The 26,944-nt window shown below is 36.3% G+C and overlaps 1 protein-coding gene across 1 annotated transcript in view; it reads right to left on the bottom strand.

Annotated features, from left to right (window-relative positions):
* The window catches only part of LOC135160646 (leucine-rich repeats and immunoglobulin-like domains protein 3), a 42,887-nt gene extending 15,969 nt beyond the window's left edge, over nucleotides 1–26,918 (bottom strand). Inside the window, exon 1 of the mRNA XM_064117424.1 lies at nucleotides 26,498–26,918. The gene's annotated coding sequence lies outside the window, so the exon portion shown is untranslated. The remainder of the gene's footprint in view (nucleotides 1–26,497) is intronic.
* Between the last annotated feature and the right edge of the window lie 26 nt (nucleotides 26,919–26,944).

The raw sequence follows: 26,944 nt of genomic DNA, 5'->3' as shown, positions 1-26,944 counted from the left end.
TACAGAGTTCCTCAGGTTATTTCCATTTCCCTCTTTTACCCAGTGTCTGACTCTCCTCCACCAAAAACTCTAAACCAAGGAGGCATATACTAAATGAAGCCCATACCACTTGAAGATTTAACCGAATGCTGAGGGAAAACGGTGGAAGAGGGTGAAATCCCGATGAGGGTAGAAGCAAGAAAGATTGTAGGAATGAGAGACACGTCCTTGGAGGGATGGCACCGACGACTCACTCGAGCACGAGCCACTACGTCTACATTCTACGATGACGAGCCAGCCAAACGGTTGAGGGGCACTAAAAATGAGATGGAGTTGAGTTCCACTCAGTTCACCTTGTTCACTCGAGTTAAATCCGGCTTATTATGATGATAGAAACTCCTTGGGATATCTTGTCTCGAGTTGTTTCATTATTGGAAATTTCATTTCGATATTGGGTAGTTGGAGGGAGCATCGAGAGGGTGAGGATTATTCTATCGTAATTTAACAATTACCATTTCGATATATTGAGACTTGGCATGACTCCACAAATTAATAGTACGCCCATAACTATTTTCAGTTCACTTCGGTATTTTATAGTCCTTCCGAGATTTCCGTACAAAATGTCCTAGCGATCAGGATTTTGTCCGAAATTTTTCGGACATTTTTTACGGTACCTCAAGGTCGCAGGATGATTACGTAAAATTTTTGTAATTTATTGGATATTGATTCCACCACGAAATGACTGTTATTCGAGATTTAATTGAATGCTAGAATTGATTAGACGGATTAGTGATCTGCGGAAAATAAATGACGATTTTCAAGCGCGAGTTGGTGGTGCAGTAGAAAAGGTCAAGAACGAAGACGCCGTGAGCCCTGAGCTGAAGGTTCTTATCAGGTTAATACTGATAGGTCGATGCATTTATTCCAATCGAAATGCGTTAACTATTAACGAATGAACATTGGGTGGAACCGAGTAGATACGAACCTACAATCAAAATCGAACGAACCGAACGATAAAAACTATTATTCCTCACTCGACCGAAAATAACTCGCCCGATGATTGCGTTTGCACTCCTCAACTTCGCCTCGAATTATAAATCCATAATCACTAGAAAAGTTGCCAACGGCTCGTGATAAAATGTTCAATTTTTCCACTAGCATCGGAATATGCTATGAAGTAAATGAAAAAATTTAAATAAATGGTTTGCACCACGAGAGGAAATTAAATCATATGACTTCGGGGACAGTTTCGTATTCCTCAAAGCGAACGCTAGTAGACTAGCTCCCAAGTTTCACTTAACATTGAAATATAAGGACCGGTTGGAGAGGGTCACGTGATCACAAATCGCCATCATAAATAAATTGTTGAAATAATGTTTTTATTAAAATGAAATGAACCTACGGAAACAATAAACAAACTGCGGTAATTGCGCGGAATTAAATTTTCGGTATTAATTAGACCTCCAGGGGGTGAAACGAGCGATGAATGTTAGGTTTATCACAAACCCTAGCATCTCAAGTCAAACTTTTACAACAAAACTTCCCCTAAAAAGTGGTTGATTGTCATTTTATCGCACCTTTCGCCCTCCAGACCTCCAATTTTTATCCAAAATTTATTTCCGTTTAAATAATTATTTCCACTGCAATCTGCAATGGCCCTTAAGGTTATGTATCGATTTTCAAATAATTCCAAACGGGTGCCTTAACAAAATGAATTCACCCAAAAAAAAAAATGAAAATTAAATTCCAGACGAGTTAATCTTGGTTCTCCTTAAAATGATCAAGTGCCTGTCCAATGATGACGGAAGAGAAGTTGAGCGACCGAGGCACGCCCTCCTGAATATTTTAATTAGTTATATATTAATTAGGCGGTAGAGGGGGGGGAATGTAAGGAGCATAGTTAAACCCTGACTCACAAGTCAGGACCACCTAGCTCAGAAAAGGTGCATCCGGGGCGGTCGTGTGGTCTTTCAAATCTCCTGAATCAAGAAAACATCAAGCGGACGTACCTGAGGAACAGGTGGGTAAACCATCTGCTTAGGGTCCATACCAGGTATCTGGGGGATAAGGGTCTGATTTTTCGAGGATACTGCGTCATGCATATGGTACGTTGAGAATATCCGCACAGCGGGGTGGCAGTTGAAAACCGAGTGAAACACTCAAACGGACACGTTTCACTGTAGATAGCCACGAAATGGGATGCGGTCGTGCTTCGAATATATCACTCGTCCTCTAATTTCATTTATCTGCGCCTTCATTTACATTGGACTCGTTACGAAAACGTGATGTATAAGGTCGGGATTTTGAATTTTTGTAGATCGTTGAGGTATTGGAATTTTATTTTTATTTTTATATTTTTTTATTTATTTATTTTTTTTATTTTCATTTATTTATTTTTATTTATTAATTTTTTTTATTCTTCTTTTTTTGATTATCCATGGAGAACATGGCCATCCTGATGATTTTCATTATTTTTTAATTACTTAAGAAACGATCCAAGTCATTAAAATGGCTTGAGACCCTGGTTGGAAAAAATTACTTGTAAAATAACTCCTCTTTCGATTCAAATGAGAAATAAGAGGAAACGGACGTGAATTTGAATTCTGGAATGGAGGAGATTAATTTTCACCGGAAACATGAGATAATTCATCCTGAAATTTATATTTCTCAGTGGAAATTTAACTTTTTTTAACGCCGAGGTGGAAACAGCCAAAAGTTTTATTTTAAAAAATGGACTTGAATGTGGAGCTGAAGAGGTGAAAATTCTGGTTTCTCTGGTTGAGAACCAACCAGACCTCTACTAGGGTCGTTCAGGTCGATAGGGCAACGATAACAAGTTAATTTGGCGTGAAATCGGTGCACAATTGAAAAATGTGTCCTAAAATTGCGTGAAAATCAGACATTAGTTTTCACTGGGTAAATGGGTCGATGTAACACGAGAAGAAAATCTTTCCAACTTAACGCGATGAGCCGAACGTACCTCCAGATTTTTCCGCATGTGCATTATAATATTCTCGTTACCATATAGAAAAATATGTGTATATGACCTTTGACCATTGAGAATGTCGTCGTCGGGTCATTTTAGTTTATAAAAAAATCTAGGTGGAGAACAATTTGATGACATTCGATTTCATGAAGAATTCAAATCGAACTCTGGTGCAATCAATGAACGCTGAATTCGAGAGACGATTACACCGATAATAGCTCCACCCCGAATTAAATTTGCATGCTCTAGACAGATGATAAGACTCTAAAACTGGAACAGACATCCTATATTATCATAACTTATTGTCCTCGGAAATGCTGACCTTTGAATTCGCGAAATCATTGCCCTGAATATTTAATAAATTTCCTATGGATTAATACTAATCGATAATAATTCAATCTTGAACTTTCAAAGTAATCAAACGTTTTTGCAAAGAAATTTCGCCACCACAAAGTTTTGTCGAATTTATTCCTCGAACGAAGAAGTCATTCTCTTCTTTTTTGAATACGATATCCCCAGAAATTAAAAAAAAAATTAAAAATGATAAAAATCAAAGTCGAGCTAAGTAATGTCCACTGGATTACGCAGTGGACTATCAGATCGTTAGGGAGAGAGAAGACTTCCCTACGTATAATTGTTTATCAAAAATAGTCCATCGATTCATTGGAAAGATAAATATAAAAAAAATTTCACTCCAAAATTCTGATGGAATTAAAAAAACATCTCCATCAACGTCAGTGTTCCCTGATTTAACCAGACCACTCTTATGAAGTTAAACAATCATTTTCCACTTGTCTAATTCCGTTAGACCACACCAATAATCCTGATATCTCCATCTCTCTCTCTCTCACCCTGAAACAGGATATCTCCAACTTTAGTTTGGACTTGTTATATATCTCCAGCACCCACGATCATTTTCACGCTTCATTTCTCATCGTTGCGACTTTTGGAGGATCAAGTTCTTGTAACCTCCAACCCAATCCTCAATGGGCTTTCACCATTATGGGGTCTTGCGACAAGCTAAACGAGGTAAGATATTGCTCCGGACGACTACTGCACCTTTCAGAGCCAAAAAAAAAAAAACGTCCCTGGAGTCCTGATACTAATAGTGATAGTGATTTTACTTTTTTTTTTATCTTTTCTGCATTATCACCCCGGTCCATCAATATTTCTTTGTGTGTAATTTCATGATATTGAATGGGGTGTGAATACTTTATGGTTAAAGCCTTTAATATTAAACAGTTACAATGTAGATTCCAGGGGTTGGCGACAATTTGATAGTGGTGAATTATTGAATTTGGTGCATGCATTCTTAAGCGCCTCATGGAAATTTGATGAGATCGGCGTTTTCACTTTGGTGATTTTATTGGAGAGTACTATGGAGAATCGAATGGAATATCTGATCCATGTAACAGTCGTGCTTTGATCAACTAGTGTCTCGCAACAGTGATAAAAAACGAACCTTTAATTGACAATTTGATCCAGCAGAGAATAAAGTCAATACACGGAGGGAAAAGTCTGGAAAAAATTACTGTGCCGGGCACTGGAATTGAGGTGCAGCATACGGTAGAGTAGAGCAATGTGTTTTACATATAATAATTACTATTAATAGGGGGAGAGAAAAATTCTTAAAAATTATGTGGCTGTTTTGTAATCTGTCAGTGAAATTAGTATTTAGTAAAAATTATGGAACAGTTACGCATTTATTCAGTGAATGTTCCTTTTTTTTTGTGAACGTTCTGGACTTTTTCTTGAACGTTCGCTGAAAAAGGGCGTAACTATCCCATTATTTTTACCGAATATTGTTTTGAGGATACGGAAAGGGAGGTTGAATGAATAGTTCTCTGGAGGGCGAAACGTTTTTGTTGGAAAAATTAGACTTCAGAGACTAATTTTTATGATACAACCAACTTTCGTCCCTCCTTTCACCCTCTGGAGGGCTGATTTTCATCCGAAATCTCTTGCGGTGTAGGAAATTACGGAACAGACGCGTAATTTTTAAAGATGTTTTGTCTCCGTGTGTTGTAAATTTCGTAATAAAATTTGTAATTAATGATATGTGGATTTGTAATTTTATTATTACAAATTATTATTACAAGTATTATTTGAAATTGACAGAAAAATTAATAGAAATCTTTTAAAAATTCCTAGCTAGGTCAGTTTATTTTATTAGACCTTCCTTCATGTTTTACTGTACCACACAGTAATTTTTCGGTAACTCATTCTGATTGGGGATGAGCACCGAGTACAGCGGATTATTGCCGACGTTGGACTTCGTCACGGGAATCGTTGTATCAGACTTTGAATTTTTACGAGTTCAATTCAGAAATTTTTCCAAGCCATAAAGACATTTAACCAGACAGTATAGTAATTTTTCTCAGACCTCAAGTTTGCGTCGAGATTGTAAGGCAGCACACACTATAAAAATTTTCCGTTTTCTCTCCGTATAGTAACAGCTGTCAATGTTTTTTATGTATCACATACGGGAGAGAAAATAATCGGGAAAAATTACTGAGCTCGCACAGTAAAGTGGCTACAGATGGTCTTCCCATACAGAGGAAAATATTTCATAGAAATTACGTATCTTTTTCGTAATTCCAAAATGACATTCAGTGGAGCAAAATTTTACAAGTCTGTTATAGAATTTTTTCACGGGGTTTCGTAATTTTCATCTGAATTTTCTGTATAATAATAACTGTCGAGCGAATTCATCCACTAAAAAATTCTATGGATATCGAAATTACTGTTCTTCGGATGGTAAAAATTTATACAATTTCTTTTTTGTATTCAGATATGGAAGACGTGGGAATGAAGGAGAGTGAAATTTAACCAAACACTTCCCTGCGAGGAAATCTTCCTCATTGAGAAAATCGAGAGGTATTTCAAAAGGTGTTCATGAAGTGAAGTTGATTTATGTCATTTTACCATTTCACTTCTCAAGTGATGGGTAGAGGTTACAGAGAATTTCTCTTTTACACGCCTCAAGTATGTATTCATCAAAAAGAAATATATCTAAGGATGCGGATGCGCCAGAAGTTACTCGTGATATTCAGAAAATAATTTTCTCGATTATCTGAAAGTTCTTGTCCATGACAACCGAATTTTGAACAATTGTACAGTATTTGTTCTTAATTTTTCATTAGGAAAGTGGTAAAACGAGATAACTTGGCTCCTCTCAGTCTATCTGTTGTAATTTGTTGTAATATCTCCGAATCGAAGAGAGATAGCGCAATTTCGATAATGACCTTTATTGTAGTGCTCAATTTGCTCGACAAAAAAGGTCCTGATAAAAGTTCTGCTATCTCCTCTGGATTCCGAGATATTCATGAAAAACTGGCCGATTGTCAAAAGCGACATAACTCGGCTTTCCACGTCCCTTCTGGCTTACGACTGCAGTATAATTGACGTTAATATTTTAATTAATATAATTAAAATTGTTCTCAATCGCTAAATTTTTATTCATCTTTCTGCTCGACAGTAATTCCGATCGATATCAACAGAAAATCCAATACTGACGACAAAATCCGTCCGTTGCGACGGAAAATTAAGACAAAATTTTTAAACAGCGAATTTATCCGCGACAATTTAAAAAATAACTCATAATTATCACCCTGAAAATTGCATTCTCCACTGCACTTGCACAATTTACCTATAACGTAGTAATAATTATACAAATTTACCCTGTCATATTCAATTAACTCATCGCATCCTCCTGTACATTTCGATAGAAATATTGGACAAACGATTAATTCTCTTTAGCTGAACTAACGTACAATAATCGATTCAAGTTAATTTTTTTCCAAAATTAATTATCAAATGATAAACAACATTTATGAATACGGTAACTCGAGAAAATATTCATTTATGACAAAATCTGCGAAGAATCTAATAATAACTTTAGTAATAATCTTAAAGTTCCATAAAGACCATAACATTGTTTTTTACTATCATCATCAAGCGAGTACACGTCTACTCCCATAAACTGTCCTCATGCGCACATTCAACGTTTAAATATGCTAATACCCTCGGAATTTCACCATCACGAACTCCAGATTTAATGGAAACGAGAAATGTCAAAATTTGAAGTTTGTATCAAATGCTGTCTCAGTAATTTACGAAGAAATATTTTCATTGCCATGAATTTATGTGTTTGACAATAACACATAGAAGGCTACAAGTGTTACTCAAGGGGCAAAGGAATTTCCCTTGAAATTGTGGAAGAGGCTTATTCCAGTGGTTTCTGACTCATAGATGAAAAGCTCTCTATTCGATTAAATTAATTTGGTGAATGTCTCGAGAAATATTGGTCCATCAGAGTCAGTGGCTTTTCCTCTATTTGAAGAAGAACATTTACAAGCCCTTTAACCATTCACCACTTTTCCATAATGTGATGGCATAATCAAGCAGACTGTTAGAAATTTCTTCGATTTTCCCTCGTAACGTCCAACGAATTTTCGACCTAGCGAGTTTGAATTTAGTTTCCAAAAAAGTATTCACAAATGGTCGCATTGACCTTGACAATTAAAAATCCCATCCAATCGAATTTTTAATACATTAAAAATTCAGAAAAGTTGTTGACAGAATTTACCAACTTTTTTCAAGTGAAGAGTCAAAAATAATTTCTAATAGCCTACGAAATTAATGAGAATCATTTTCTTTCATTAAATACTGAAAGTATTCTAATATTTCGTGGAAAAAAAATACAAAAACTGGAAACGAAAATAGGGGAGAAGGAGTTTTAAAAATTAGTCTTGTGAAATATCTTCACGAACTTTCAGAATCAATATACAATAATAATGATAATAATAATAATAAATTCACTGGAATTTATTGCGAGAAAAATACAAAGTGGATCTCACACAATGAGCCATCGCCCGAAGGCTTTCAGTCAAGAATCGACCATTTTTTTTTCCCGCATAATGAGAGAATATCCATGCATTCCATTTCAATCCTCATCTTTTGACAAAATGAATAAAAGGTTTATATATTGTTACCGTACAAAAAAAAAATAAAAACTTAAATTTGATCCGCTACAAAACTTTTATTCTTTAAAAAAATTCTCCGTAATTTAACATGTAAAATATTTCTCCCCAATGTCTTCTCATCTTCAACATCTTGTGATGACAAAATCAGAAATTCACGGGCGCTATAACTTTGTCCTAGACAAACGATACCAAAAGATAACCGGAAATGTTCTGCCAACACACCCTGCCCGCCAGCAGAGTCGATAAACCGCGCTTGCGCATCATGTTCAAGTCAAAATTCCACCCCTTCCCATGTCTCGTTGAGGGTTATAGTGATAGTTTGAGAAAACCAAGGAAGTCAGCAGCCAAAAGAGAAGGGACAAAATACAACCCCAGTATATAACTAAGTCCGAGGTCGTACAGATTAAATATATTGCAGATGTACTTGTACCTGTCTAATACCTAAAGTAGGAAACTTGGTACTCGTGGTAGTATTCTGATAGTTAACGTGATACTGGCTTTAATATTCAAGAGAATACTCGACTATCTTAGAATTTTAGTTTGAAAATAATCGAGTGATGAGTATATTGGAATGTAAAAGATCGTTACAACGGTATCTCTTGTTGGTAGTGATGGAGAATTCCAAGAGTAGTTTGATCTTCGAATTGATGATGGTATTCAGCGATGATGAATAATGGTAAGGGGGTCAGGTGGTGCTTCGACAACAGTCGAATACATATCTGAAGGGGGTGGGGAGGATGAGGAATATTGATGGGAGGATGAAATTACTCATTTCCACGGGGCAATAACAGTTTAAAGTGCATTCTGACACCGACCCAAGCCAAAGAGGAGTGACTATAACTGACCAATTGTGCTGCTGCACACTGAGAAATATTCAATAAAACCTTCGTATATTTACCGTAATTCCAAAGCGAAGTTCGATTACAGAAAATTTTGTGAAACTATCACGCAATTTTTCCTGAAAATTCCGCAAAATTTTAGGTAAATCGTCTGTGAATAATGACGATATTGTATCGTAAAATTTCCTCATCGGAATTTCTCCTTAAAATTCCGTAATTTTTATCGGAATTGTCCATGAAAAATCACGATCCTGTCACGTCAAATTTCCTAATCGATTGGCTACGCGGAAAGACACTTTTAGTAGTGCATAAAATGCTACCATAATAAAAATTGCTATGGAACGTCGCGCTACGAGGCCATACGTCATTTATTTAAAAATTGCATATGTAACATAGTAAATTCAAAAGTGCTGTAGCTTAAAATTTGGGAAGATGTCACTGTATTTTTTATAATTCAACATACCAGTTTAAAATCGACGAAGGCAAATAATTGCAACGATAGTACTATGTAGCACAGCAAAATCATCATTCAATAATCGCGAATTTATTTTTAAATAAAACGATTTTTTAAAATGCGCTATACAAAATTAAAGAAATAGTACTTTGTTCAAAGTGAAGAATTTAATTTTGCTATGATAATAATAACTAGAAAAACGAATCCAGTAATTCCTTCCGCGAGGAATAGATATCACGAAACATTATCTCGTTTCATGTGACGACAATAAAAATCAAGTGTCACAGATTCATACATTATATTGCGGTATATCGATCCCCTCATCCCCCGACAACACAGTAAATAACAACGGGAATTGAATGGCCCTTGACCAAGCCCCCAAACTCCAAATCTCCGAGGATTACGCACGAGATAAAACTATTGTTGAAAAGATCCCCGAAGATAATACGACTCGAGATAATAACAAAATCACAATAATGCGAGACTTTCCGTTTCGCCGAAAAAAAACTTTTTTTTTTTTTTATTCCATCCTCTTCTCATTTCCATTCACTTCTCCTTTTTATTTCTACGAGGGATTATACCACCACTAACAACATTCATCATCCGAAAAATCTCACCACATAAATCCTCGAAAGGACGGAAATGTAACGAGTATTTTTAATTAATTTTTTCCCCATCTCATTCTCAAAAATAAATCGAACCCTTTTGAAACCAATCCCCAGTAATTCAACTCCCAGCTCTGCATTTACGTTGATAATGTAATACCTCGTTAGATTTTTCTCTCTCACCCCCCCCCCTCCCCACTTCCTGCCCGTCTTCGCTCTAACATCTCATCTTTTCTGAGGACCCCAGTAGAATACGAAACTAATAGGGCAAAGGTGGAATGAGCAGAGGAAAGCAAAATGGTTGAGGGATTTAAATTCATCCTGGTTTAACTTCGCGGACAGTGTGAGCAAAGGAGAAGTGGAAAACCCAAAAGCAGAGAGGAGAGGGATTTTACATATCGATTCCAGAGATTTACGTCAAAAAAAAAGGAAAAAAAAAAAAGAAAATGCCGGGTGTAAAAGACACCATCGGCTTTTTCTTTTCGCCAAGTAGAGCACCAATCCCCGTACAATCTTCTCTCCCCTCGATGGATTTGTTTTATGGCCCACGATGACGGTAATTCAAGCGTTGATGATATCATTCTCCTGGGAGAATATACTTACGCAGGATACAGAGAGAAAAATTCTTGAAAAATTACGTGCATATTACGTAATCTGGCAGTCAAAATTACGGAACAGTTCACGGAAAAAGTGCGTAACTATTCCGCGATTTTTACTGAATATTATTTTGATTGGTACATTGAGAAAAAAAAATTTTTACCGCTTATCGATTTACTTCAAAAATGGAGTGATTTTTTGAATTATTCATTTCTGAAATCGAGTAATTCCGTGAAAAGTCTGATTAGGTTTGACTGCGTCAGTTATATTGGTCTGGAAGGCGATGATGTTAATTATCACGTTGAGTGAACTCCTCTAATAATTGTGAGCATTGAATAATTGAGAAATTTAGAATAACTAAATGATTATCAATGGAGTTCAGTCAAGGTCAGGTACAACATAGTAGTCCTGTAGAGGAATATAATTATCATAATTTAAACCAAAGTTAATCCCCGTCGGGAGTAATTAGATCCACGAAATACAATTTTGAACAAATGAATACTTCCCTGAAGTCAATGGATATTTACCAAAAATATTGTTTTTTCTACGTTCAGATTACGGAATAGGAACGTAATTTTCAAACAATTTTTCTCGCCATATTTCAGAAAAAGTTCACGGAGAGGAAAATTCTATAAAAATGACGGATCACTTTCGTAATCTGCCGGTTAAAAAAATATTCGGTAAAAATTACGAAACAGTCACCCACTTTTTCAATGAAATTCCAGGAAAAAGTCCAAAATGTATCAGAAACAGTATGGAACGTTCAGTGAAAACATGTGTTAGTGTTCCGTAATTTTTACGGAATACTCTGTTGACTGGCAGATTACGAAACAGTCACATAATTATTCAAGAATTTTTCTCACCGTCAAAAGTTCTTATTTTTCCGCGCGATTAGAAATTAACAAAATGAGGGAAAAAATGATAAATTTTGGACTGAAAAATGAAGGTATACTTCCACCTTCATTGAATGACATCATAATTTTGAAATGGAATCGATGTACGTAATTTCTGGATGAAGTGAAGTCAATGACTCTCATTGAATCGCGACACGATTTCGCGATTGCAGTTGGCTTTCCATATAGGAATATGAAAGGCTGATGATTAGAACAGGGCTTTGTGAGCCTCAGTGCAGTGAGGCTGGCTAAATCAGGACTCCTTCAGGCTTGATTTCATGGTTGAGTAAAGCCTGATTTGGGGAGTGATTCGTGAATCTATTCGACTGAGATAAAATACATAATTTCAACAATCAACATTCTTCTAACAACACTTTACTCGTACGGAACAGTATTTTTTAATACCAACCCCCCTCCCCCTCCCTCCCGAAACGCTTATTGATTCTCCCGTTTTAATTAAAAATCTTATGCAAAATATACTGATGACATGAGACACCGGTATTTTTTAAAATCCCCCTGATGTGAGTGTACTGGCTTGTAAATCCTCGAGCTTCACTGATTTAGCCCCTCGGCATACGCCAAATTAACTTTAAATCCTTGTAAACAAATGCAATATTTTCTTGCATTCATCAACCAACGAATTATCCCCACATTTTCCTAAAAAAATATTCATTAAATTCAAATGTCTTCCGCACGACTTTGACGTTATTTCGACTATAAATAACCCCCTCACCAACAATGTCACCGCTCGAATAAATAAATATTAAAATTCCAACGCAAGTCTTCAATTTACGGATCACTGTTGGCCCTCGGAGAACAAAAATGTTCCCCCTACGAAAAAGAAAGAATCGACTGGCAAAAAAAATATTTTTCTTCTACTCATCCGTTCAAAATGTTTGAAATGTTTTTACTGGGTTATCTACACAGGAATTTGATCGATTTTTTTTTTATTATACTCCTTTTTATTCTCCGAAGGAAAGTGAGATATCACACAGAGAGGGGGAGAGGGGGGGTTGTCTCTCAGACGTCTCGTTCGGGCGTTGGCTCTGAAAAGAAATGGGAAAATAAAAAAACGATAGGGAGCAAAAAAAAAAAAACTGTAGAAAAAGAAAAAAAAAACACGAAACTCGTCGACGACAGGCGAGAACTCGGACCGAAAATTGATGGGACGTGAAAATACGTGTAGGAGTGGGAGGTGGATGCTCCCCTCGTTTCTACCTCAGTCCACCCTCTGCCCTCCCCCCCCCCACCCCTCAACACACGAACCCCCATTGCTGTTCATGCAGCCCCTTGTGCCACCTTACCGACACTGGGCATTTCTAAAATTCTGTACTGAAATGCTACACACACGATGTCTTCGTTCTCACGCGAGAGAGGAACCTTCCTCCACACCTTTTTCGTGATCGTTGTGTCTCACGTTCTCCTGCCTCTTATTTCTCCATTTTATTACTCTCCTTATTTTTCTACTTCTTTTCAAGACCCTAAATTTCCGAAAAAAAAAAAATAAATAAAATACCAAATCCAACGGCATATGTCACTTTTAGGGGTATTTATGGCAGTAACGGAGGTATATAGTGGCTGTATTCTTTTATTTCCGATATTTTTTGTTGTAATGTATAGGTGGCAGATTAAAGTACTGTAGAGTGCGAATGTGACCTGAGATGTTGAGTTTCTTCTTTCAGTATATATATTTTTTTTTCCCTCCAGTTGAGAGGTTTTATGGTGGAAAAATGAGAGCAATGGAGGGGACTAAGTCAGCCTCGTTCAGAGTTTTATTTAGCGATTATTTTTTTACCGAGTGAAGTGTTGTGAAAAATAATTAGAGATTGTGAAGTGCAGAGGTGGCTGATGGGAGTAATCGTGGATTTTTGTCAGTACATACGAGGAAATATTGTTCGGGAGATTGTTTGGTTCGATAAATTATCGGTGAAAGTGGTGCAGCGGTGATTATTGACATAAACATTGACAATTAGTCGTTGAATTTTAACAATTAGCTACCACATTTCAATGAATACAGTTGTCTGATGTTGTGAATGAGCTGTTGAGATGTGATAATTAATCGATAATTCACTAAGTAAATTCAGGAAAAAGATTTCGTTAATTAAAATATTTTTTTTTAATTGAGAAAATAAAATATTCAGATTTTGATGTAGTGTTTCTTCGGGGGGCTGAGAATCTCCATGATTTACGGGGTAAATCGTGTGAAAGAACGAGAACAATTGATATAATTCGGGAATACCTGTGGTGTCGAGCAAATCAGACAATTTCCGCTCCTCGTAAATGGATTTCGTTCACCTCGTTTTCTCTCTCCCCTACATTCTACCTTTTCGGGTAAAGATTCCCTAATATGAATTCCCGAGATTCTCGTGATTATTAGACACTGGAATCCCGTATTTCAACCACTTTTAATCGAATATCTCTGTATGACGAATCTATTTATTTCACTGATGTACGCGCTCACCCCACAGCGTTTTCCACCCATTAATCACAATCCTGTTCATTATAAAGAGAATAATTGAGACCGCTTTTTTTCCGTCCGTAGGTTTTTTAATTGAATTGGGTTATTTCAAGAATGATGATGGCCATAAATAATCCGTTTTTTTTTTCTGTTGTTCTTGCTTTGTAATGAAAACTGCGTAATTGTACAAATGGAAGAGAATATAATCAAATAACTCTCATTATCGGCAATTATTCTACTGGTCTAATTCATTGTTGGAAAAATCAAATGAAAAAATCTCCCTCAAATGCCATTAATCGATCGATTAAATACATTGAAACGAAAAACTTTGTACAGATCGAGGGATTTATTTATTTGAAAACAAATTCGTTAAATGTTATCGAATGATATAGGTGAATATGACCTTATGGAAAAACGGGGAACAGTGGCTACATAAAATGGACTGTATTTTTAATGGATATAATATCAATAATTTATGAGAAAACACCTGAATAAAACGTTAACTCTCATTTTTTAATAAATCCTTTTTAACCCCTAGAGTGTATCTGTGACTTAAATCCACTTCATCCATTAATCCGTATTTATTACCCAACATTCATAATCTAACCCTTACACTGCGACTCGACAACTGCGTGGGGTAAATTTGTATCATTTTTTTTTTATACCCGACACTCGCAAGAGGGATTATGGAAATTTCAGTAATGTTTTGGAGGGGGGAGAGAAGCACCCGACAATGGAATTTTCATTATTCCAGAGACATATTTCGGGTGGGGAAAAATTTTGATTAATTCCCGGAAAAAGAATCGCAGTTTATGAAAATTATTTTATTAACAACGTACGAAGGAAAATTTATGAATTGCAAATTATTTCAGTGTAACTTTCATATTTATTATTTATATTTGAGGCATAGGGCATTTTGATACGAAGGAATATGCGTCTGACAAAGTATATTTCGTAAAATCTACGATAATTTTTGGCGGTGGATATTTAATCGCATGTCGGAAGGTTGTGACACGTGCTTTTGTCCCCTTTTTCGGTATTGGAACGTGTTGGGACGTTGGGATAACTTCTAGGTAATGGTAGGTTGTGATGAGGTGGAGTTTATGGCGGAAGACATTCAACTGACAAAGTGTTAACACGGGCGACCTGTGAAGCGACGTTTGAAAGACAGTGTCTGTAATGTGTCACTTGGTGAATTTAATTACTTGAAGGTAATGCAGTGTGTGGTTTGTTTTCTTACTAACATGAAATTTTGCAGACCGTGATAATCTAGACTATACAATTTAGGTTGCAAGATAACAGACCTCATGTGACAGTGTTAAGTCATGAATTGTCTTCCTAATTATAATTATTGTATTATCAATATTATAAGAGTCTGAGTCGCTTTAAAGCACGTACCAGCGAGACTTGATTGAAGTATAAAAGTTATAATCCAATCTATGTGGGCTTTTGACGCATTTTATGTGGAAGAAAAAATTTGATAGAAACTGGTTTCAATCAGTAATCTTGTCCATTCAAAAAGATACTTAAATCAAGTCGTCAACTAGATTTAACATTTTTCGAGGTACCCCACCCTGGGTGATGAAATCGACGGGGAATAATGGGTTTCCCTACTTGATGCGATCCTATACCCAGATTAAGTAAAGGCTCGGGATTGAATCAATAAATTTTTTTTTTTAGATCCCACACCTGAATTGGATAGTTTTTATTGTTCATAAATTGTCTGTACGTGTTTTTTTTTTTTCAACTGTTGAATGGAATCAGTTTAACGCTCAACTTCACAACAGGTGAGTGCTCAATAAATATCATCCAACCGGAAATAGCTGGATTCATTGTCATAGAGATTTTTTATTTGATTAAATAATGGTTTCGAGGTTGTTTGACCAAAATTTTGAATACACCAGTGACATTTGCAAAAACATAAACTTTCATCATTTCGTAAAGTCAATATATTAATATATGTCGACGGTATTTTGACGAAATATAAGAGCAAATTTTATAATACCTAAAAACCACGCTTTAATGTGACAGTTGTTGACTCGATACTTTAATTCTACATTAATCACCCTCCCATCAGGCTATTTGTAACGATTCATGAAAAATATTTTCCTCCTAGGGTGACCAATCTACGATAAACGTCGCACCGCCGGTGACAGATTAAGTAAAATATCTGATAATCATTTAAATAATGAGTTAGATAAATGAGATGATTATAAACAGTAATAAACACCCACCAGTGTCCCCAAATCACAGCACCAAAAGGTCCCCGCTCAAATATCTCCGAAAAGATAAGCACTTCATCGGAATCTTAACGGATCACCTGGTCACGTAAATCAATCTAAAGAGAAGTGATTCTCGGAAAAAAAAAACAAAAATTCCGAGACCATTTTGGGTGGAATCTTCTCTTTCCAAAAATATCTCGACTAAACAGGAATAATTGATGATTCATGGATGACAATGTCTAAACCACCCTTTTCCTAAAAATATATCCTCTCATTACTGAAGTGAATTTCACGCTTCCACTGGCGCTATTCATGACAACGCTAAAAAAATCAAACCAAAGAAAATGACTGAAAAATCTGGAATAGGGTGTTTGACGTTGGGTAATTTGTAGGATGGAAAAGGTCGTTTTGGTGCGGATTCGGTAGGTGAATAGCACCTCCTTACCATAATAATTTCCTCATATAAATTCCCCCCACAGATCTTCGTGCCCTTACCCGAAGGCGTCGTCGCGGTGGCAACTTCACTCCTTCCTGCCTCTTCCTCTTCCTCTTCTCAGCAACCTCCTCCCTCCCCCCTTTCATACCATGGTTTCATGGATAATCCCAATTTATTTCCTTTAAACTCCCTCCCCCTCCTCTACCCCCCCCCCCCTTTCAGAGGTCTCTCTCCTGCCTTTTACCCCCCTTGGGCGTCTCGTTTAAACCGAAAACGAACACGCGGCACTGGGGAACGTTAATGGGATCCCAGGGTATGCATCGAGCCAAACTCAGTCTTTGTCTCTTTCTCAACTCAATCTATCTTTTCCTTCCTTGTTACTTGGTTTTTGTATTTTTTTTTTTTTCTGCTTTTTTACTCCTTCACTCGGTCATGCCCGGCACTTTTTTGCCGCTTCATCACAGCTCTAGCACGCCCCCTAATGATTTTCTAATATCCCATTCCATGAATCCCATTAAGGATGTAAAATTGAAACAGTCTCGTTTTTCATTATCTACAATCAATCATTTGTACAAGTTTTTCCGGTCACTGAGGTAGGATTTTAAACCACTAAAGTTTGAAGTGATCGAAAGATTCGAAATTTTGAAGTCCTGAGGGAAGAGATTGTGAAGATATTTAACGAGGTTCGATAATTTCAGATCAGGAAATCGGTGTTCTGAGAATAGCAAATCCATGAGGGGACAATTTTCGATAAGAAAATATTGCAAAATGTATAATTTTAGAGGAAATTGCTGAGAAAGAGATTAATAATTCGCACATTTAATTTTCAAATTTTCAATCATGATTTTTAATATCGTAGATCGCATCCTGCCGCGTTCAGTAAAAGGCACAGACCCAGACTTCCTCCCTAAAGTAATCATCATCCACACACACACACACACACATACACGGACACACACACACTCAGAGAAGCCGCATTGTCCACAAACAATGTTCCTATTAATAGGGTATTTCAGAGGTAACTTTGTGTTCATTATGGTGGTCCTACCATACAACTGTCACTTCAATTGCCAATGATATACGTAATAGTAGTTCACGAAGACTCTCATGTACATGCTTCAGATATCATTTACCATTCCCACTATTCATGACGAAAATTTCGATTAATCTTGTGGTTTTTACGAGTTCATAATTTGAAACTTAAATACTGTGCCGAAAAAAAAAATCCTACGCAATGTTGCGAGCAGTGTGTGGGTCTTTTTGAAGGTCAATTTGTCGTAAATATGTTGGGAGAAGTAAATAACAGGTGGGAAATAAAATATTCCAATGAACGTCCCCTATTGACTTACACGGACTTCCCTATTGACTCCCATCCCTTCGAAGCGCTTCACTTGTTTAATCCCTCAGGTGTCAGATCGATACATCCTATCGATCAAAGCCAATGTGAAGTTTGATTTCAGAATTGATTGGCTTCGAATCCAGAGGAGGGAAAGAATATTTCGAATACGATTGTGGTATTTACATACAGCGAGTGATGGAACGATTCATTTATTCCAAACGAAATTCGACAATTAGTACGGAGTGTTAGCGTTGAATAAGACCAAATGAATATTTGTTAATAGTTAACGAATGGCCAGGCAAATAAGTTTGTCATCAGATATACATTTGTTAGCTATTAACGAAGGAACATTTGTTGCAACCAAAGTGACAAAATCTATTCCTTTACAGTGCCCAATGTGTTCTGTCAATATAAAAAGAATTAATAATAAAATAGTTAATAGTAAATTGTCTCAGATATAATAGTTGATTCGTCTAGTAATTTGCAGTAATTTTGAAATACCTGTTTGTGAAATCTAAATAGAGAGTGCGATAACAGGAAAGATATTTTGACATATTTCACTAAAAAGTTAGTGACAGAACAACAAATTCATTCTAAATGTGTTCGGACAGAATTTTTTTTTTTCATAGTTTGAACAAGCACCCAAAACTAATGAATTCAATTACAAATACGAATAACGTTTGTCATAGTCGATACCACAATTGCCCTTCCGTATTTGATCAAATGCATATCAAAACCCTAGAACTAATATTCATGATTTGATAATAATAAATTGCCTGACAATGTGTGCGAAGAACAACTTCCGCATTTATTATGACGTGAATATATTCTCTTGTCACAACCGATGTCACTAGCCATAAATTATGATGAACACATAAATTATCCCCAAACATTTGTTTCTATCTCTGCAATTTCTAACCAGTTTTTTTTCTCCCCACAGTAATAATAACCTCAACATAGTCCGTACAGCTATCAGAATCCGTAACTGTAGTAAAGAATAAAAATAAAAATGTTTCCACCTGAAAACATCCCCTAACAATGAAAATGTTGAGTAAAAAAAATGCTGATTACCTCAAAGAGACAAAACAGAGGTGGAATAGTGGTGCACGCTTGCTTCCATTATCCGCATGACTGTATATTTCTGCCCCTCGAGCGAAAATTCAGGCCATTTGGAATGGGATGAGAAGAACATTTTGGGGGTGGTGTCTGCAAAATTGAGACACACGAGAGCTGAGCCTTGTGAGTATGTATAGTGTTAGCTGAGCGTTGATGTTTGCATGTTATTAACAGTTGACCCTTTTGTCCATTGCAATTTTAATCCCATTGTCCGTTGATCCGCGTGGTTGAGCATTGAGTAAGGATACCGGGTGGATATAACATACAAGGATAAGTTTTTCGGGTAAATGTCATCACGTGATGAATGCAACAGTGATATTGCACCGGGTAATTGGAGCGATAGTCGAACCCGAAATGAAGTTGACACTTCCCTGAAGTTGGAAGTTTCAGGTATATTCCTGGATACGTCAATTTGACGTCCTGTACGACTGCTGACGACGAGTGACCGAAATCAACATTTTTTAAATTTTATGAAATCAAATTTCAACGATTAAAGGACAATTCCCTTAAACTCACGAAATAACTGATGTAAAAGGTGATAAGAAATGTCATTGAAAATTCGTTTTGACAATATTTATCGATCTTGAACAAATTGATGATAATTAGGGGGGAAATTTGTGATGTTTTATAACATTTACGTGAAGGAATTCGACTGTGAAGGATTAGGAATGTGCTCACGGCTAGAAAGGGAGAAAAATAGAATTTATACTGAGGTAGTTTTTAATATTTTAGAGCTAGTCGAAATTTGCTACCAAACGGATATGTACAGGGGTTGAAAATTATTTGAGACTGAACGATATGAAAGTACACGGGTACATGTTTTGGTACGTGGTGTATACAATTTCACGCCACACTTTCGCATGCATAATTGCACTGCCAGTGCTTTGATCGTAGTGGCTCATCTCAAAGGGGACATTCCCGGCATTAGCAAAGAGAAGAAAGTGTGAGGGAGTGTGTTATGCAGGGGAGATACAAAATGAGCTGAGGAAAAGCAAAAGAGACCAGTGGAAAATCTCCGGCAAAGTTTAGACACAGAGGGAGAAACAGAAAGAGATGCGACCGTGACCTTCAAAAAGTTTGGGAGTAACGACAAAAGTTTTCGGACGACAACAACAGCACCAACACGGCTTAGAAATCTCGAGGGGATGAAAAATTAAATGATAAAAAATGTTTGAGAAAATTGACATTCTTCGTGGAAGAAGTTTAGGAAGGGCATCTGGAGAATTGTTTTTTTCCCGAATTTATCGGTCCCTTTGAGGGGGTGAAAATATGCTTATGAATTCGCCAACATTAGAGTGTAAAATCCCGTTATTCGTTTTCTATTGTGACCTATTGATTCCACAAACGTTAAAACTTTTTTTTCTCTCATAATAAAAATCGAACAACATTCCAAGAAATATTTCCACTCTTCCCAAAAATCGTCGGACATAAACACTTCAATCATCACCAGAGGTTACTCCTAACCTTGAGGAACCCTTTGATGGATCCTCGAGCGCTTTGGGACGTTTTTTACGATGAGAAACGGACCAAACAGGAACTGAACAGAGAACAAAAAGAAGGTAAAGGAGGCAGGTGCGCGTGTATTTTTCCCCTTTCGTCCAACATTCATGTGCCTCTGGTGAATTCCCTCGGCTCCTGTGAAAATTCACCCTTGGAAAAATCGAGTCATGACAAAGAAGGAAAAAAAAAAAGGGGGTGAAGTGGATGAGAGAAAAACAGCTGCAGGCAGTGTTCGGAGATGCGGCAAAGTGATTTGAGGATACAGATAGAGCGGTTAGAACTGTAAATTCGAGACTCCGGTACAGTGCGTACGACGATGCGTATCTCTGAAAATAGGAACTCGAGGAGAATATGCTCCTCCGAGAAAACATTTTCTCTTTGTCGTCTTTTTTTTTTCTTTTTCATTCCCTTCATTTTTTTTTTTGTTTTTATCTTTCTCGTTTGAGGCCCGCGTAAGAGCATCTATATTTGTGTCACCCAGCTCTCCCTCCCAATCCTCACCCCCCAACCACCGCTCTTAATACATGCGACATCCAACGACGATGTTTGCGACGCGTGCCGATAAACGACAACGACGACCAAACGACGCGATCACTTCTTCTCAAACGAATACGACGAGTCGCACAAACGTCTCCTCTATCTTCGGACAACTGTTCCCCTGTCATTTTAATGTTTTTTCATCATTTTTTTTTTCTCCACACATTTGTGGGTAATTTTCTACTGATGAAGTTAAAAATGCTTTTATGAGTTGGGTAGGGGGGAGGGGGAGGGGGGCAGGGAGGCGGATAATGTCGGGGAATTGGGGCTTTAACAGTTTCATGCAGCGGAAATCATCAGTTTGTCGGCGTTTGAAAGTATTTCGATGTTCAGAGAGAACAAGCCGTGAAATCGTGAATTTTTTTTTTGGTCCTTTTTGGAATGTTTATTTGGAGTAAGAGTACAATGATACTTTGTGGAGTTTTAATGGGTGCGGTCTGAAATTCAACAATAATTTCACAAAGTGTTGGATAAATCACATCATTTGATGTCTTTCAGGCTCGTTATTTCGGGGCGGAAATTGTAACTTTGGGTTCTAAGATCCAAAGCTGATTAGAATTTTTGGAATTGGAAAATACGGATGTATGAAAGGTTTTGAGTCTCGAAAATTAGTACTACACCTGTATCGCAATTAAAAAAAATACTTGATCATTAAGGTGTCAAATAAAAAATGGCAACCATTGAAAAATATGTTCAGCATTAAAAAATGCAAAAAATTCACGTGGTTTATGCTCTCTACAGTTTTAATAATGATAAAATCATCTGTTTGCTCTCATTAAAAATTATATCCATCATCAATTAATGCATTTGGGCGTAATAACGGAATGTTATAATACCTGCGGTATGATCGTGAATATGACTAATGTGAATTGTAAAACGTTATTACTCTATGGATGTAATCAGGGTAATGCAATAGTTATTGTTGTTATGAAGACGGTTCCATTAATATGAGTGCATGAATGAATTAACGAATATAATGACTACCAATTCAAGGAGGAAAAAATCCATTAAATTAAAACATTGTATTTCCCGTGTACTGTCGTATTTTTTACTCTACAATTTTTTTTCCATTTCTTTTTCTCTTCACGCGGAAATAATCGGAAATAGAACGTTAATATCGGTTAGCGCTGGATGAAAACTGTAGACAATTTTGTCATTAACGTAAATTGAATTCTGTTAGCGTTGGTAATTGTATTCGCCGAACGTGGCGAGAGTGGATTGTCAATTAATTGGAGTTCAGCTACTTCAGTAAAAAAAAATTACAAGTGGTTTATGAGGGGTAATGCGATGTTTAGAGTTAAACTTAGAGGTCCATAGAAGTATTTATCTCAAATAAATCTTCACATCTCAAGGGCCAGTGCAAAATCATCAATCGAAATTAAAAAGTTAATTTCTCAAAATACTAGAACTCACTCTGTCGGTAGCTTTCAACAAAAAACGTATTCTTTATTGTGCAGCAGTCTGCTAAATTCCCTAATAACGAACTGGTATAGAATTCATGGCAATTATTCACGTATTAAATAATTCTGAATAGTTTATATTGCCATTTTGAGAAGCTCCTGGTAGAGATTGTACCAAAATTATCAACATTGCACTGGCAAATACTAAGCATCAACGAGCATTTCATTTCAAACGGAGTTATCCAGCTTGAAGAGTCATTAAATAGGATCAAATGATTTGCTGCTGAATGGACAGCACAGATTTATGTGATTGCATGAAATTTCAAATACGTAGGATGAATAGTTGAGTTATAAATAGTGATCAAAAGTTATTGGTTAAAATTTCTGGTACACAATTTGGGAATATTTTTTTTTTTCAAGTGCCAGAGTTCCACAGCAATTTCAAAGAAATTCGTTATTGAACTTTTACCATGGGGGAACATTTACCAATTACGTTGCAGTATTAACCCTAGATTGATCGCCCTATGAGGGAAACGAGGCAGCGTGTTTTTCATCAATTGTTACATTGAGAGAAAAATTGAGTTTATGAATAGAAGTTGAGACAAAAAAATTTGAAAAATCGGATTTTTACAATTAAAATGTTTAGAAAAATACAGGAACTTCAGAACGTACAGTTTAATGACAGTTCATTTCCTGAATAATGAAAAAATCTACAGAATAGTTTCATCTCCCATGTGATAAAATATCTAAGTACATTAATGCCCCGCATTATCGATAAATTACCGTTAAATCAGTGTAAAATAGCGTGGGATTAGGGTCACTTGATGAGTCTTTCAGTCCCTATGAACTATAAAAGGGTGGGCGTTTCCCCTCCTGCCTCATTTGATAAGAGAACTACGAAAGGGTTAAAAAGAGGCATGCGAAAAGACCTTTAGAAGAATAGCTGCTAATATTAATCGATAATTTCTCCAATTGAGAGGCTCAAAGGGGTGCAATCCAGTTAAGGGTGAAATAGCGTGGCTCAACGGGGGTAAGGGGGAGGTTAAAAACATTAATGGACCGAAGTAAAAGCCTCACTGATACTTCGTATAACAGTGTGGAAAACCCATTCTGAAGGGGTTTTCGATGCTCTCCGCGATAAAGAAGGTGCAATATTATTAGGGAAAATGTATCATCAGATTGAGTCCCGTTTGGGGACTTCTATTCATTTTAACTCTAGAAGTGGAAAATTATTTCCGTTTGGCGGAATTAATAGACAGAAGCAACCAACATTTATTCCTCCGCAATTTGACAAAATATTTCAGCACTGAGTGCTCAGACAAACGGAATGAAAATGACTTCGTTTCTCGGTCTGAGTCAAAAATTAACGAAAAATTGAAGAGAGAAAAAAAATATTTTAATCGAAACTTTTAACGATTGTTCAAGTTTTATTTCTCCCACTTTCATTATTCTTCGTTCTAGTCGTGAGATTTTCCACTGGAAGGACAGACTTTCTTGATAAAATTTCCAACATTGTATGGAAACTCGTGAGGATAACTTACACCAGATTGTTTTTTTTTCTCTGGTTCTTTTTTTTTTTGAGAAGTTTACGAAAGTTTATTTCAACATTGTCATGCAGGCAGTGTATTCCAAGAATTTTTAGAGGGGTTCATTACTATGGCAGAATGTTTGCTTTAGGGGTGGTGAATATTTGAGGAGGGTTAATCTAGGAAATTTATAATGGTGGATTTTTTAAGAGGATGATGGGTTGCAAATTGCTGGAGCAGAATGAAGTTTTCTTAACCGAAGGAGGTTTTCCTGCCTTTTCAAAGACATCACTTGTAACTCTTGACTTCATTATTATTTTCTCATACATCGAGAGAGGGTTCTCAACTTTATAAAAAATATATTTTTAATGATGTAATGACTCTTCAATTTAAGATTGTAGAAGCACTATTTTCGAAATTCTTCAAGCCTTCTAAGCATTTGTTTTTTAACTACGAAATTATTTTCTGGTGAAATTTTGAATTTTAATAGCTTTATTAAGATTTTAAATAAATTATTTGGATAATGGAAAGTAAATTTATAATGAAAATTCAATAAAATTCCAGAATTTTAAAGACAAAAGGGTGAAAATTCTTGGTTAATAATAATATTTTCCCAAAAATTTATCAGTTATAATTATTACCATTAGCTGATTGCTACACCCATAAATTACGCTATATCCTATATTCTACTCTATTGTACTCCAAATTCTATGATAAAATGATGGCAGAGGAGACAGAGAAGAGTGTCAATCTTAAAAATTCGTAATGTTACATATTAACGAGATAAAATGACTCACAAAGAGGTTTCCCTAACAGTCATAGTAAGTCTGCTTTTGGTGACAGTTTAGAGTATAATTTTCGCTCAAGCGCTCCAACAGCCCTCGACATCTTGGGCTGAATCGAAAACTCAAAGTTTAAGGCGCCCCAGACGGGTACAGAACTTATCCGTCCTTTAACTCGATATCGTTACATGAAACATTTTTCAATATTCCAGACACAGTTGTCTGAAAATATTGCGAGACTGAGATTTAAAATGGGGAGAATATTCCGTTACGTGTGTATAACTCGTGTGTTCACTCTCACGCTTTTGTTGAAGATGACAAATTTAATGAAGACATGTCGTGCAGAGCTTTGAGGGATGAAAGTAAGGGGAGCGTGAATGATACTTGAAACTTTCAACGGGTGAAAGATAATGAAAAAAAATATCACATCCATGAACATGGAGAATTCTTGATGAACAGATGAAATTGCTTTTTTAGGGAATCGAGGAGAAGAATGCACCTGAGTTCAGGAAAATTAGTTGTCACAAAATCATGAAATGTTGTAATGATATCGATGAAAAGATCACCAAAACTTCATTAGAAAAAAAACAATCGTTTTCGTTCGATAGTTTCCAACATATTAAATTCATTTCATGGGACAGAAAGTTTTACAGGAACTGGAAGAACAATTGTTCTGCATAATGAATAACATTTCTCAATTTAAATCCTCTTTTTCTATTTTTTTATCCGGCTATCAATTTTTAATCTTATCTAAATCGACTGAAAATTTGTACCTAGGTAATGATTATATTCATGAGTAATCTTCATGTAGTTCCTTATAAATTCAACCGATTTTCAATTTTGCATAGCAATCCATCATTCCAACAGAATTTAATTTCCCTCCACGAATTTGCAAATCGCATGACTCCTTGAACTGACCAAATCATGAATGATGCATGTATTTTCAATCAGACTGGGCATATCCTCACAATTAAAATTCTAGAATGTGTGGCAACTGGTGCTGAACCATAATCATCAATTGCTGAGAAGCATGAATGTGAGTATAAAATACCGTGAATATTTATGAGGGTTGGAAAGTTTGTTTCGCTGACTCTAGCCATACATTTGTCATTTTTAGTTGCCCTGGTGAATTAGTGGGTATTAAATGGAGATACAGTCACTAATTACTCAGCTTTTCTAATATGCTTACACAAGCATTGTTCATTTTACATTTGAGATTTTAAATAAACTTTCTAACCAGTCGGTCAATAAATTTATTGACACAATAGAATCGCAAATGGGAGCATTAAAATTATTTAAACGAGAAATGATATACCGGCAGATGCAGAGATTATCTAGTATTATCATCATCGTCAATTATATTCGCAAACATTTGACCGAATTGCATTGAAGAATATCATCAAGTTTATTTATTAATGATCTCCCATCGTGCAATTGTTCATTATTTAATTATTTACCCACCGAGTGACAAGAAAATTTTCTCTTAAAAAATATGTCGACATTTCAGTAGCGAAGTGGTAAAACGACATAAGTCACAACTGACCGGTTTTTGACGAATTCCTCCGAATTCAGGGGAGATGGCCAAACTTTGTCATAACCTTTTTTGCAGAGAATACTGAGTCCTACAACAAATGTCCTGGCAAAATGGCGCTATCTCTCTCAGATTTCAAGATATTCTTCAAACACTCAACTCAGAGGTGAGTTCACTTACCTCGTTCTACCAATTCGCAACCGATGTCTCATCCGCTCCATAAATATCCGATAAATAATCCCTAAATCCTCCGGCTCATCATCCCCCCAATGAATCCGGATTTTTCCAAACAACAAGAGATCAGTTACTTACACCGGCCGATATCGAGTGTCACTCAGTTGCTGCCTCGTCAACATCGACGATGATGTTACTTCTCCAAATATTTACGTTCAATGTGAACAGTAACCGGAGCAACACATCCCACACTATTTCCCCTCCTTATTATCCTTCAATTCACCATTTTAATTAATAATAAATAAACCACATGTTCCCACAATCACTTACTGTTGTTTTCTCTCACCTTTAAATTTAACAAAATCCAGATATTATCATTCCCTTCTCCATTAAAAATCCCGAAGTCTTTGTCTCACGAAAAATATTGTTGAGGTGAAAGAAGGGGAAAAATACAGATGGAGAATAGAGAAAGAATACACAACGAGTGCGTAAGTTATCGTTGACTGGAGGGCACACCGAACCGCACTGATTCGTCAGTTGTTACGGTGGCGAGAGACGACGATAGACTATAGTCTAGAGCTCTCG

This window comes from Diachasmimorpha longicaudata, chromosome 3 (genome assembly GCF_034640455.1).
Source record: "Diachasmimorpha longicaudata isolate KC_UGA_2023 chromosome 3, iyDiaLong2, whole genome shotgun sequence".
NCBI classification, from domain to species: Eukaryota; Metazoa; Arthropoda; class Insecta; order Hymenoptera; family Braconidae; genus Diachasmimorpha; species Diachasmimorpha longicaudata.
Note: the sequence above shows the minus strand (reverse complement) of the source record. Positions and strands in the feature narration are given on the sequence as shown.